Below are 15732 nucleotides of genomic sequence, written 5' to 3' on the forward strand. Positions count from 1 at the left end.
AATTACCTGGGGGCCTGATTAAATCTTGACTCTGATGCAGCAGGCCTCAGCGGGGCTTGAGATTCTGCATTTTTAACAAAATCGCTGGTAATTACTAATGATTCAGGTTGGAGCCCACTTTGAGTGGCAAGGGCGTGAGTCCCCTGGCAAATCAGAAGGAAGCGCCATTCTGGGGGCACCTCTCTCCCCTCCCCGCTCCCCTTTCCTTCCCCCCCCGCCTCCCCCCCCACCCCCAGTTCTGTCTCTTTCTGAAGCAAGAAGCATTGGCTCTGTTTCCTTAGGACTCAATTGTTTTTTGTAGTTTTAAATCGCTGCCTTCCCACTTATTTCTGGATTTGGGGGAAGAAGGAAGCGGTAAGTTGTGGGTTGTTGGGGTAACAAGAACTGGTCCTCAATGGAAAGGAAATTTTGAAGACGCTTCTCCCGTCCTCCCGCAGCCCCGCTTTGCGTTCCTGCCCTTCGCCTGGCCGGCAGCACCGCGTTCCCAGGCCGGTGGCGGCGGTCATCTTGTCCCGGAGCAGCACCCTACTTACTCGAGAAATATTCATCCGTTTACGGGAAACAGCCCCACATTTCTAACCCACGTCGCAAAGCAGCTTTGCCGTTCCTCGCCGTGAGCTGGGAGAGCGCCGTTTCTGTTTTGTCTTAATGAGAAGAAATGACGGAGGCACCAGGCGGTTCTGTTGGCCTCGGAGCCCCCCAGACGCTCCTCCAACGGGTCCTGTAAGGATGAGAAACAGGTTTTAGAGAAACCCAATTCTAAGACATCTTGTATTTTCCAGTTTCACCAACAGATGACACTAGTGATTTCTGGAATCTCTTAATTTTTTTAAAAAAATAGCATTTCAAGGAAAATCTTCCAGGCTGCGGTTCTGGCAATAAAAGCCCGACCTAAAGAAACGATTAACTCTGAAATGTTAGCATATCCAAGTTATCGTTTCAGACAGCTGCATCGTTTTTTGTTTTTATTTTCCTACTATCCACAAAAGCGTAGTCAAAGCTTGTTCTTGCCGCAAAGTTCCCGACGCCTCGATTTTCCACCGCCCACGACTGGGGCAGTCGATCCGAGATGAGGAAACGTCTCAGGTCCTTGCAGAACAGGGACATCGAGGGACATAGGTCATGGTGTGAAAGTCAGGTGCTTCTTTCTTCGCCCGTGAAGTCAGAGCGTCCGGACCCGTCCTCCGGCGTCGCCCTCTGGCCCCGACGCCTACGCGGCTCTGCGCCTGCGCCCCTCCCTGCTGGCTGTTCCGACGTCGCCCGGCCGGCTGTGAGCCGGGCTGGCAGCTGGCGGCTCAGGGGCGCTCCCTGCGGTCCTCCCCCCAGAGGCTCCACGCGGGAGGCGGCCGGGCGTCAGCCGGCGGAGAACTGACGAAAACGGCAGGTGCGCGCTGGAAGGAAGAGGCGCTGGCCCGGGAGGAGGGTGTGGGCAGGCCGTGTCCGCCAAGGGCGCACCCCGGAAAGCCCCACCTACGGAGCCCCACAGAAGGAGGCGTTCCATTTACCCAGGTTTTTAAGAGTTTTATGGGGACAAGGCTTTCTTTGGGATTCCTCTCGGGGGGTGTGTTTTATCAGTAAAAGCTCCCACGAGGCACGATTATCACCCAGGTGTGACGATTAGATGTTTAAAAATCTACAAACACATTTTTCTAAACTTTGAAGTAAATCTATGTAGAAGGACCGGCTCGCGCAGCCCACTGAGTGAATACACACAATTCAGACCCAACGCCAGTCAGTTCAGAAGCCCTGAAGCCCGGCTCGGTGCCCCCTTACCTGGACACGGACTGTCCGGCCCGAGCTCTGGCCCACACACCATCGCTCAGACGTGTTTCAAGGCAGTAACGTAAAGGAGAGTCATCATTTCTTTATAATTACTTAAAACTTAGTCTTGAGGTCTCTTTCGGGAGCACGGGGCGTCTAGCTTTGACCTGCAGCTCAGCTCAGTGAAGATCCGGTCACCCAAGGACGTTCTTTGTGTCTTTGGCACCTCTGTCCGAGGCCCTTCTCTCTGAAGAGGAGGACAGCCCTCAGCTGGACTTGCCCATTAAGAAAACCCACCCATTACCAGCAGATAATGAAATTCCATGTCATATTTTTTGGGGAATAATTCACCGTTGGACCCTGCAACCCAAATGGCAAGTTGACTGAGAAGGACAACAGAGGAGATAGGACACGTTCGATCTGTCACGTGGGCCCAGGGGGATGGAGGAGCCGGGACCAGAGGTCTGCGGGCCCCAGAGAGAGATGATAAAGACTTCCGATCGCTTACATGTACGATTGAGAGGGAAATAGTTGGAAACAGCTGTTTCATCTTGTCCGCTCCTTCAGAGGACTTGCGGCCCACCCTAGCATAACCTGAGCAACATTTGCAAGGAATTGCTAAGTAACGAAAATTTACCCTGTGGTGCCAACCAGAAATGAAAGTATCGCGTCAGCCCAGTTCCCTTCAGATGGTCTTTGGATAAATATTCTGGGCTTTTAACTTCGTTTAATGAAAAAAAACCCTGGGTAATCAGCCTTGTAGTGCAATGGAACTTTTATCTCCCAGTGTAAGTAAATTATGGAGAGAGTTACACACCCAGGAGGTGACCTACATGGTGTGTTTAAAAGGCAAAACTTAAAAGAGTGTTCCACCTTGAACCAAATTCTGAAAAATTAGGGGGATGGACTTGGTAAAGTGCTGAATGCAAACATGTCAAAAGAAGTCATTTTTATTCCCGAGACTCTCCTTAAGGGTTCTCATTTTTGTCGACGGTGATTCTGAAACTGCTTGAAATATCGTAACCTACACCTTTGGTTGAGACCATGACCTCTGCAGTGAGCAATCAATGCTCAGCAGTTTTGCTCTGTTGAGAACCGCAGATTTCTGCAAAACACTGACAAAAATCAAGATTCAGTTTCCGAGAGCCCGATAGAGTTTTAAACTAATCAGCTAAGAAAACCGTTTATCAATTAGCACCATTCATGTAAACATTTCTAGAAAAGCGTGGCTACGTAAATACTGTGTACGGGCCTGTTACATGTTATAAAACATAAGACAGGTCAGGTTTTCCAGTCTCAGCTTCCACACATTGAGGTTCTTAGGATATCGAAACAAGAAGATGGTCTTTCGGGGGAGCCGGTCCCCAAGTTTGATTTCACCCTGTGAACCCGCTGTTGACGTGAAATCTGGTGAAGGCCACTATGAAAAGCAGCATCCGAAGGGACTACGTGGCTGCCACCAGACTTCTCCCAGTGTCCTCTCTCCATGTTCTCTGAGACTTCGGCCGGGTACAGTTTGAAGACTAACGGTCTAGGTAAGACGGTTTACAGGAGGGCGAAGCATCATCCGGAGGGACGTTCAGTGGACGGAATCACCCACATCACAGAGGTGAAGGCGGCAGTTAGCGCAGACATCAGCTCGGCGCCCGGCCTCCCCGGAAGTCGCGCCTGGGAAGCTCCGCGGGTCGGTCGTTCTGTCTTTCCACCTTCTCGGCCACCGCATCCCCCACTGGCCGTGTCCACTGGGACGCGTCAGGCCCGTGAGGTTATCTACCTGTTAGGGGGCTGGAAAGCAATTTGAGGATAGAAGCTCCATGCCCATCCTTCGGAGGCCCCTAAAGTGCTTTTCGTCTACAAAAAACAAACAATGGCTGAAAAATGGGGCCAGCCATAGCACGTAGCACAGCATTGCTCTTTGGGTAATAATTTTACAGAACACACCACAGAATATGAAAATGTGCCTCATAAGAAGAGAATTCCAGGCACACTGACGAGATGCGGGCCGGATCAGTTAGGCAGGAGCAGTGGGCCTCTAGGAGTTTTCAACAGGCCCACAGACCTTGGGAAGCACTCGTTGGCATTTTTCAAGTTTATTCGCTGCAGAGCCTTTGAAAACACGCTTACTCTTCAATCTCTCGTGGTGACGGTCTGCAGAATATGTTTAGTAAGGTGCAGAAGAGAGCGAGACGGAGAATTAAAAGCTTGGTGGTTTTAACTCAAATGTTCCTGTAACATATACTTTTAACCTCCGGCAAGTAAATTCTCCGAGCCTCAGTTTCTCCGTCCATAAAAGGGTGCACAGAACGCCAGCATTGCGTCAAAAGGCTCATACGTATAAAATGCTTTGCGACATATTGAGCACTATTTAAAGGCGAAGTATGTCTCTAACCCTATCTTCCCCGATGTATTTCAATAGAGACAAAAATAACCCAGCTCCCACGAACCCTTCAGGACGCAGGCGCTAATGTTTCCAGCCACTTACGTCTCATATGATGAGCCACGTTTCTACCCAACAGGCTTCAGTCACGATGGGCACTTTCCAATTATTTCTAGTAGCAGAGAATTTGGATACTAATCACTTTCATTGTGAACCTGTTTCTCCTACGGGGAAGCTAATTAAAAAATTACCACAATCAGTATATTTGTAAACATCACAGAAGGATGACTGAGTGGATCTATTACGTGAACTTGGGCAGCCGATGCATTTCCTTCCCGATGAGAAGCTGTGAGAGCAGACAGTCCTGTCCCACTCCAGAGAAGGGACCCTGCGCTCTTCCTAAATGTGCAGGTTGTGTAATTTAATGTTTAATCTAAATGGATACGCTCAGGCCATCGATTCTTCCAGAAATAACTGGCTGCTTGATATGTGTTCCTCAGGGAATGGAGTTATTTTCAAACGAAGGATAGTTTGACTTCATCCCATTTTCCTGCCGTGTCACGTCCACAATGTGCTTTGCTGTTGTTGCTGATCCTCAGCTGAGGGTGTCGCTTTCACCGCTTTTCAGGGAGAGGGAGGGAGGGAGGGAGGGGAGAGAAACACCCACGTGAGGGACATGGACACGCATCACCTGTTGCCTCCTGCATGCGCCCCGACTGGGGGGGGGGACCTGCAACCCGGGTACGTGCCCTTGACCGGAAATCGAACCCGTGACCCTTCGGTGTGCAGGCTGACGCTCTAACCGCTGAACCGCGCTGGCCAGGGCCCACAATACACTTCTTCTAAAGGGGGACCACTGAAAGGACCCCGATTTTATAGTTCCATTAGATATATTTTTGATGGATAAAAGCAGTTGCTTAAAAAGAAATGGAGATTTTTGTGCCAAAAGAGTGTGAAATTGATGGAAATAGCAAAAGTAGATCGGGCTTTTTCACGTCCTGACTTCTGCCCACCTCCAGTCGCAGGCCTGGCTGTGTCCCCGTTTAGGCGAAAGCGGCATTCTTGGCGGGATAGTTCTCCTTTCCTTTGTCTGTGGTTATTATTGGAAAAAGAGGCTCCGTAATTGAAAGAAACCACCAACGTGTCTTACTCATTTTTAATGTTGTCTTAAATTCACTGTTTTTTCCTAACTTGCTGTGCTCTGAATGTCACACAGGTTTCCGAGGATGACGGCAAACCTTCCCCACCTGCGCCCTGCAGGCTCACAGCCGGGACACGCTCCGGGATGGGGCGGGGCGTCGATTCGCACTCTGTCTCCTCTCACTTGTGTGTCCAAACAAAGGAAGAAATATCGCTGGGAAAGAGCCTGTTCAGAGGCATGTAAGTTCCAGACGTGCCAACATTTGCCTGATTCTGAAAATACTTTCCAGTTCGATCTTTCAGCCCAGTCAATCCGGAGATTAATCATATTGCGGCGTGTTCAGCGAGTCCAGCGTCGCTCCTGGGTGCTATAGAAGGGACATCCATCTGGCTGGCATATCGGTAAGAACCTGATTAGAAACGAGACTCTATGACTGAGAATCTGCTTAATCTTAAGGCCGTTCCGTAGGCCTGGCCGGCTGAAGTCTGGGCCTTTATAACTTTAGAGAAACATCGCCGGTGGTGAACACAATCTAAAATGTATTTCTAGGCACGTGGATGAGTGACCCATGGAGACGTGAGGCAGGTAAAGTTTCCTGGTGAGTTCACTCGGATCGAGCGGCCCCTGCCCAGGTAGCTGCTGAAAGTACCTAATTACAGTCCCTTTGTGGCCACAGTGGCACAAGCCACACCCAGCGGCAGTTGGCGGAACAACCTGCCCGGATAGTTCTTGGCTTCAAACTCCCACCAAAGAGACCTCTTCACAGCCAGAAGCCTCAGTGTGGTGCATAGATTGCCTTTTTAAAATTTTATTATTTAATGTTTGTTTATTGATTTCAAAGAGAGGAAGGGAGAAGGGGAGAGAGAGAGAGAGAAACATCGATGAGAGAAGCATGGTCGGCTGCCTCCTGCGCGGCCCCGCCTGGGGGCTGAGCCCACGACCCGGGCATGTGCCCCGACCGGGAATCGAACCTGCAGCTCCTGGTACCAGCAGCGACGGTGCCCAACAGCTGAGCCACACCAGCTGGAGACGGCCGACCTTCAATGTGTGGTTCCAACTCGGTGCGTTTGCTCCCTTATAAAATATCCCCAGTCACCCTCGATAGATGGGACCCAGGAGTGGCACCTGCATGGCCACGCGGCCAGGGGCAAATCTAACGGGAGCCGACCAGGACTGACTGCCCGTCTGCAGCACACGACTCGGGGAGGCTACACGGAGAAATTTTTCTCTTTAGCAAAATCAATATCAACGGAGCTGCCGACCAAATGATACTGCTTGGAGCATTACAAACGTCGCGATCGAGAAATTCGACGGCAGCCCCTCTGTCAGGCTCGCTAACGACCTCTCTCCTGGCCGGAAGCCAAACCGGACAGAAGCAGAAAGTATGAAACCGGGGTCTTCAGGGCCGGCGCCCGGGGCGGGGTTCACCGTCCTGCAGACACAGGCTAACCCCCGGCTGCAGGTGAGGAATGAGGTGAGCAAACTCACGTTCATAGCCCCTGGGAGGCAAGCTTAACCCCCGGCTCTGCCCCCGGCGAGCGAGCTGTGTGCACCCCAGTGTGGAGCACAGGCTCCTCACGTTTCCACTCACAACACAGCGCGAAAGTTGCTCTGCTTTATTTAGTTGGTTTAGTTTAGTCATTTACGAAACTTGCACTGGCCCTGGCCGGTCTGGCTCTGTGGTTAGAGGGTCAGCCCGTGGGCTGAAGGGTCTTGGGTTCGATTCCTGGTCAAGGGCACCTACCTGGGTTGCAGGTTGGCTCCCCAGCCCTGGTTGGGGCACGTGCGGGAGGCAACCAGTCGATGTGTCTCTCTCGCATCGATGTTTCCCCCTTTCCACTCTCTCTGAAAAGCAGTGGGGGGAAAAAGAGAGAAGCTTGCATTGGACACTTAACCGTATGCAAGATTTGAAGGAAAAACAATAGTCCACGGTGTTAAGCAGCCTCAGTACCAGCAGTGCCCCCAGCTCTGAATCCCTGACAGCCTTTGCTCTGTGCAGCCCCTGGGCCCTGCTCTCTAAGGTAACAACGAATGACCTGGATGGCTCATGCAGGGCAATTCAGGCCGCGTACTCCGGCCCTTGGTTCCTTATGAAATGAAATTCCTGATAATAGCATTGGGGCTGGTGCAGGCTATTTGCATTATTTCAAAAAAATTTACCTTTTAATAACAAAGCAGAAACTGTACCCATATTATCAAGCGTCCATGCTTTGGGGTGAAATTAATTCCTTTATGTTCTAACAATTATTATATACTGATCAGAATTTCTTAGTTTAGTTACACATGACTCTGATAAAAAAAATATAGGAAATATATTAATAATTATAAATTACAGTTTATATGGTAGACAGGATATAGCAAAACGTGGAAACCATAGTGGAATTGTATTATAACGGAACAAGGTGATTTAATTTTTTAATTGTAGTTGACACTCACTATTATATTGGTTTCAGGTGTACAGCATGGTGGTTAGACGCTTACATAATTTACAAAGTGATCCCCCAATACGTCCAGTACCCACCTGGCACCATGCATAGTGATTCCAGTATTAGTACATTCTGAACAAGTGGATTTTTAAAGTACCTTTGAACTTTAAAATGTTAAGATTCGTTGTACCCGTGGGTTTCCTCTCTATATCTCAGAGTTAAAAAGTTCAGCTTCCAGTTCTTGGATCCATATGTGGCCTCAAGCTTCATACATGCCTTCGTGTGTGTGCGTGTTTGGGAAACAGCACAGCGGAGAGAGCCTCACACGCAATAAGAAAGACCATATTCAGCACCAGAGCCGGTGCACCGCTGAGGTCATCAGGCCCACACACCGTAAACCACCACAGCCGAGCAGTTAATTGCCCCCCTAAGGAGCCCCGTGACACGGAAGCCGGGAACCTCCCGTGGAAGATCTCACTACCAGGAGCAGCCAAAACGTGGCCGGAAGCCCCTTTAATATTCAAATTAAACGTGAAGTGTTTTGTATCAGGCTGAAACAACTGTAATTTTTTAAAAAGAGGCGTGGAGAAAATCGCTAAGGGTTCAAAGGCTGATTCGTGCAGCAGTAAATAACTCTGAAGTGTCCACGTATTAATTTCAGCCACACGGCGTCTTACACAGGTAACACGCTGGTTCCGGGGGCGCAAGGAGAAATTCTCCGCTCTTTTGCCTTTTAATGTAATAGCGGAGATTCGTCGGTGGTTCCCAGCGGCACGTTACAGATTCATTTGACCAAATGCGTGAAGCAGGCCTGAGGAAGCTGTCGAAAGTAGCCCTAAACTTGGGGGCGCTTGAATGGTTTAGGAGAAGCGCCGACGTCTACCCAACTACCTGAGACCACAGCGGGAACTGACGCACCCACAGGATCCTCCCTGGAACAGGTATTTTCTACCTGACTTCTAATTTATAGGTCACCGCATCCTATTTCTTCCAGCGGCATCCGGAAGTGGTCTTGAGATAAAGAGCCTAGAACTTGGTCTGCTGCAGACTGCGGACAATGGGGGTGACGCACAGCGAGGGGGGACCGTCTCCCAGGGGCGGGCTGGGGAACAGGCCTGCGGGAGCGGACGGAACTCAGGGTCTCCCTCGGGAACCCTGCAGGGCAGAGTCGAGCATGAACGACGTCTGGGCCTCTGGTTTATCAAATCAGTATCGTGAAGACGGGAGCAGCGATTAGCATGCGTTCAGGGCTCCTTTTCTCTCTCCCAGGCACGGCCCCTCCAGAGGCCCTGAGAGAGGCCGCGTGGCCAACGCGCACGGAAATCCTCGCGAGCGCAATGATTTTCCCTGGAAGGAAATGGCCAAAAGAGGGACATAGAAAACCAATACCGGCAGCTCTTTCTTCGGTGGTCGTTTTTCAGCAGGTGTTTGGGGTGTAGGAATCCCCGAGGAAGCACCAAGCCTCCCCCTGGGTGTCGGAAAGAACGTGACAGATGGACCGTGGGAAACAGAAAACGCAAACAGGAAAAAGCTGAGTCGGCTTCTTAATTGCAAAACGTTCCCTAGAGGCCACCTGTCCAGTGCCTTGTCCTAGTTTCAGACGGAAACCGAGACACGAGCCTCAAGGCCAACGCAGGGGGAGGCGAGCGTGAGCGGCGGGCTCCGTGCAGACCCGTCGTCTCAACCCCGGGAACAGTAGGACGGGGTCAGGAAGGGACTCCCAGGGGAGTTACGGCCTCGACTGTCCGTCACGCTCACGGCCCCAGGGAGCGTGTCTGGCCGACAGGAGGGAGCAGCGGTTACCCTGACGTCATTGCTCACATCGCTTCCCCCAAAACCCTTTAACGTGATGAGCCTTGAAATTAGGGTCAGGAAGAGCGGTGACGTATGTCCGCTTGTTCCCTCATTCCCGCACTCAAGGCCCGTGTCCTGCCCCTGCCCCGGTCGCAGCCTGCGGACCGTGAGAAAGCGGGGGGCCCAGGCGCTGCCCTCGGAGGGCGCACGGGGAGGTGGAGACACGGCAGGTGCCCAGCGCCCAACGGCGGGGAAGCGCGATGCGCGGCGGGTCGGGCATCTTTACCGTCTATCATACGACCCGGTTCAGGCGGTCACGGGAGCTTTTTCTGTAAGAAGTGACGTTTAAGCAAAGTTCTGAAGGGCAGGTATTTATTAATCAGACGCCCGAAGGTAACGATCGAGGGCATCGAACTCGGTGAAATATTAATGTGTCCAAGTGCCACTCACACTCGCTTTGGCATTAAAATGCGACTAACACTTGACCTACTTTATTTACTAAACACTTGAACTTCTGAAAGTCAATCAACATCGGTCCTTTAACATAATTGTTTTCAGAGCTTGAGGGGAGTTGTTGCCATTTCCACAGGGGGATGACTCTCAGAAAGTGCTTCGTGTCGAAATGAAAATCTATTCAATTATGCAGTAAATCACATTTGACAAGGAAACACATTACGTAATGAAACAAAAAGAATTACGGACCCTTCGATGAGATTGTGAATTTTCTTAACGCTATTAGGTTGTTCGAAATGTTTGGATTTTAATTAAAAATAATTAAATGCTGAAATATAAGCAACTAAAGATAGAATGCCATGAAAAACAGCTTTCTCCACTTATTTCGTATCTAACGTGAATACACAGATCTTATAATGGAACCTCTGAGAGCAACAGAGGTTCTGTTGAAAGGGGCTAACGGGTGGTGGTGGTGCCCATGAGAAAGATGTGACCCCGTCCGTCCACCTGTGTGCCAAGGAAAACATTCCTTCCTTCTCAACCTTCTCAAAGGTTAACAAAATTCCAATATGTAATTGCTTAATTTATCCCTCAATCTTGCATAAAATTATCCCCGACAATGCCGGGCACATTACCTGATAATGTTGGTTGTCATTAGAATGAATGATACGTTGAGAAACAACCTCATAAGGACAAAAAAAATGGGATCATCCTCAAAATGGAAACGGATGTTATTCAGGCGTGTATATTTTAATCTCTTCTTCCTTAATGTTGACTAGATTTTCTGTTGACCTCTGTTCCTATCTAAGTCCCTGGTCTCCATTGCCTTGGACTGTTCCATGAAAACCGTGCCTCCAGCCCTGACCGCGCAGTCGGTTGGCACTGACCTGTGCACCGAGGGGTCGCCAGCTGGATGCCTGGTCCGGGCGCGGGCCCAGGTCGTGGGTTTGAGCCCCAGCAGGGGGCGCGCAGGAGGCGGCTGGTCAATGTTTCTCTGTCTCATCCGTGTTTCTCTCTAAAAAAAAAAAAAAAGCAATTAAAAAAATGTGTTTCTGTATTTAAAGCTGAAGGAAGCTCCAGGCAGGAACAGTATGCGCGCGTGGGGCGGGGGAGGAGGGTGCCCGGGGGCGACTGCCCGTGAGGAGGTCCTCAGACCCGCCGACCAGTTATTATCTGTGGCTGCCGTACTTTCAGGAAACATCAGAGAAAGCGGGAGAGGTTGAGAGCTAATGGCTCTTGGCCTAGTGCTATCCTGTCCTTGTCATTGTGAGTAACGTTTCCTCGAAGGGACAGCCGCTCTTCTAAACCCGTAAATTCACAGAGAAAGCACAGCTGACATCCCGGTGCTGAAGCTTGTTTTTAATTACTAAACGGCAGGGGAGGGATGAGAGACAGAGCAGGTTTTAATTTTTCTTTCTGGTTTATCGATTTTAAAGAATAAGTTTAAATTATTTACAGAGGGCAAAAAAAAAAAAAAAAAAGCAGCACATTGGTGCACAAACCAACCGCGGGCAGAAGTGCCTGCCCCCATCCCGGTCACGGCGGCTGGCGTTTTTGACGCGACGGCCTAGGGTTTGAGCTCCGCGTGGAGGCGATCAGGCATTCAGCCTGCCGGGAGCCTCTTCCGGGCCCATTTACTGTCTAAGTGGCACTCAAGGAAATTAAACATAATCCCGCACTGCACTCGAATCGTAATGAGCACGTTCAGGGATTCTCTCCCTGCCGTGACCTCTCCAAGGTGGCTCCACTGTTGACACGTCTCGGCGCGAAGCTTGTGATTCGGGGTGACAGACAGCTGGCTAAGCCCCTGGAGGGGACGGATCTGCGCAGCAGACACTTGTTCGATACTCTGACCTTGAAAAACTCCCGACTCCCCGACTGTGTCAGAGACGCCCCCCTTGAGCGTCTGACAGCACCCGGGGCCCTGTCGCCCTGGCCCCTCTCCAGGGAGGATTAGAGATAAAGGACTCGGAATCCCTTTTAAACGTGTGCGTGGCTCCGACCACAGTCGACGCAAAGACTAATAACACGGTCTCTGTCCTGACCCCGCCGCCTCAGCTGGTTTTCCTGCCCCTGGGGACGGCGGCCTTCGCTCCATAAAGTCTCTCTGTTCAGCTCAGTGCTAAAAATCTCGTGGAACTAGCCACAGCGATTTGGGATGCTTGAATTCACGGCCAATATGAAACGTCTAATAGTTTTATACCTAAAAAGAGGCAGCACAGTGATTTTTTAAGGGCACTGTCGTCTGTGATCCCTGCTTTTTGTCGGTATTGCTGTGTTCGCATCAGTCACTGGTCATCAACCTGTTCTCCAAAGTAACCCGAGTGTTTTGAGCAGGAAATTTTGCAGATTTCGGAAGGCTCACGTTCCTTTTGACTGTGTTGACCACTGGCTTCTGAATTTTAAAGACTTGCTTCTGAGCAGCAGGGGGATTGATTATGAGTGCATTTCGGGCTCAGCAAACAGCCCCGTCAGCTCCCGTGTCCACATGATAACAGCAGGTGCTCGGGAGCTAGTGGCCCAGCGCAGAGGGTCACGAAGGAGTCTCTGCAAAACAAGGCCCTTCTCATGAAATGCCTCCTTTCAGTGATGCTGAAGGAAGATTTCCATCTACAGTGTCTTTAATCCCCCAGAACAAAGCTTTGAAAATGGGAATTTACTTCTTGACTCTCTTAGTTTGTCCATTTGGAAACAGGGCGATGTGTTGGCGAGCTTTTCACCTGACGTCACAGTGAGCGACTCGGGGGACTGCCTGGGTGCTGTCAATAACTGGTGGTGAACAGTCAGCGATGTCACATGACTGAGTTTAGTAGACAGGGGCGTTAGTGGCCCACAGGGACGTGGCTTCCGGGAGACACCTTAAGGGAAACTGCGTTCAAGGTCCCTGAGTAGTGAGGTGTCTGTCTGTCAGCTGCAGGAAACTTAAACCCAACTCTAACTGACTCAGAAAAGAGACATTAAAATGGACTCACGTGGTCCAGGAGGGAGACGGGGTAGTTCAGAGAACTGAACAAAGGACTGAGTTCGTAGATTCGCTTAGAACCCAGGGTTTCAGGGCTCGGGCTCTCTCGGACCTCGTTTCTGGTTTGTTTTGTGTGCTGGCCCCGTTTCCTTCTGCTGAACCTGAGTTTTCAGCAACCACCTGTGAGCAACTCCAATGGAAAAGCACGTGGTGTCTCTAAATATCCTTCTGTTAATGCCAAGGAAGGACCCTGCTTTGTCCATCCTTCGGGCCAATCACCGTTGTTTGGGAAACAGGTCACAACGGTTGTCAGGTCCCAGTGCTCACCCCGCACCCAGGGGCTAGGGTCAGTGGTCGGAGTCAGGCCTGGAAAGCTAGCCGGACAGACGGAAGAGTAGCTGACTCAGTCCACAGCGGTCCTCGCCGAAGCTCCTCTGCATTATCGCCGTAGCTGCCCCTCCAGAGTCAGGCTGAGAAACACGGGGGTGAGAGGAGCCCGCTGGGCTGGGGACCGGGGGGCCTGGGCCCACCCCCTCTGCTCCTAACCGGCCTGGCGCTGACGCAGAAGCCACCTGGCAGCTCTGGGCCCCCCGTCGTCAGGCACAGGGTGACTTCAAGCTTGTTCCTCTATCAAGTTCAGTTTCCATGAGGAGGAACTGCCACCCCCGACCAGCTCCCGCCGCCGTCCAGGACTCAGGTGAGTCACGCGGAGCTGGGTCTCGCCGCCCTTACGACGCAGGGTGGAAATGAAGGCCGTGCTCCGGCGTCATCCAGGCCTGAGCGGAAATCCTGTGCGTGGATCTGAGCATTAAACAGGTCTCTGTCTCCTCATTTGTAAAGCCGGGGTGATAATGGTGCTGCCGGGTCAGGCTGGTGAAAGGATTTAATTAGGAAACGTACACAAAATGTTTGGCAAGGTGCCCAGTCACACGCGCGCTGGGAAAATACAGCCATTGCTCTCATAGTTATTACTGGTTTCATTTTTCTTTTTAATTTCCAAAGACGGATGTTAGTCCTGCTCTCAAGAGCCAGACAGAGTAAGAGAATCTGCTTCCTTAAGGATCACTTTTGTTCATACCTGTCCGGCTCCGCGTAGTTGCTCTGGTCTTTAGCAACGAGGCCCCGGGCACCTCCTTAGGGGCTGGAGAAGGCGCCTTCTCCAGGAGCTCAAGGAGAAGCGTGAACTCCTGTCATTTGTATTGCCCTTTGAATAGTTTATAGCCCAGAGGTATCACAACACAGCGAAAGCTCACGAGTGGCGGCGTCAGGCGCGGGGAGGCCGGGCGCGGGGAGGCCGGGCGCGGGGAGGCAGCTGGGCACCGGCAGTTCGCAGGTGTAAGGGGTCACGGGAAAGGACAGCGCTGATTTGGGAACTGACCCGAGTAATCCCGTCACCTTGTTTCTCATGATGAAAACTGCTTTTGATAATTAGTTTTATAGCATCTGCGACTGCCTGGGAGAAGGTAATAGCAGGTGAGAAAATAATTGCTGTTTTCAAGGATGTCTTCAGGATGCTGAGACACGCCATCCGTTGGGTCAAAAATTCAGTCCAACCGGTTCGGAGTGATGGAAATAAAATGTGTTCACGGGACAGGCATTTCTCACCAAATGTGCCAAATAGACGCCTACATCTCCGCTGCTCTTTGTTTTCTGCCTTGAGTTTATACTCTTATGCGAATAACAGTGTCTTAAATTCATTTTAACATGGGAATTTAACATGGAGATTCGTTATCCTTACAACCTTGAAGGATAGGTGAGGCAAGAAGTGTAACTCTCACTTCCATTTCGCTGCAGGAATGCCCTCGGTATCGCCGGCCAGCACGCGGTAGGCAGAGCCTTGCCCACAGGTCTGAAAACTCCGAGGAAGTGTCCTCCCTGGTGGAAAACACCGTGCAGTGTATTTGTTCTGTTTTTCTGATGTTGCTTGAGATTCTTTAGACACAGCAGCAGTGCCAAGGTTGCTCTTAAATGCATCGAAAGATCAACGGAATTAAGTTGAAACGATTCTACAATGAACACTCAGGCGCCGAGGTCCCCTGGGGCCCAGTGATCTGAGAGGGAAGCGTTTAGGGGTCAGATGGTGACACTCAGCCGGCACAGTTCTCTGTTCTGTTTCTCGTTTCTCCATCACCCTTCGGTTTCTGTTACAACGGCCTCTGAGACCTTCCTAATACCTTAATTATTGCAAAAGCATCCACAGACTCAGGGTTCATGTCCCACGATGAGCCGGAAGAGGGGCGGCGTCCCTGCTGAGAGGCCACCCAGGTGGGAGCAAGTGGCCGCGTCCAGGGGTGTGCAGGGGAGGGAGAGCCGTGCGCAGAGTCACGTAGGCGTCCTACTCCATCAGCCACGTTTACCACGAAAGAGCGACCTCCGCAGGCGCTGCACACGGCTGGTGGGGACCGTGACGCCGAGAAGCTGGCGCTAGTTTAATAAGTGTAGGTTCCAGTTCAGAGGCCGCCTCTGCGAACAACCACCTCCTCTGAATAGCGGCGTCTTAGGCCCTCGATCCACGGAGGGAAGTAATTAACTTTAATAACGTAACCCTCATCACGAGGATGCCCTCGAGCTGAAGCAGCAGGGAGCGTAATTAGGTCTGATAGAGACCGTGGCTTGAGGACGGGGGTACGCCGGCCAGCGAGCACAGGCCAGGCCTGCAGGGCACCCGGCATCCCATCCACGGGGCTTAGGAACTGTGCTTATTTCATATGACTCAATCTGAGCGTAGCGGGAGGGTTAAGCTCCGTTCACTTATTCCGTTTGGATTCCATTTATAACTGGGACTGCGTGAATGTAAACCACGATATGAAGACGGGCT

This window comes from Miniopterus natalensis, chromosome 15 (assembly GCF_054644295.1).
Source record: "Miniopterus natalensis isolate mMinNat1 chromosome 15, mMinNat1.hap1, whole genome shotgun sequence".
NCBI lineage: Eukaryota > Metazoa > Chordata > Mammalia > Chiroptera > Miniopteridae > Miniopterus > Miniopterus natalensis.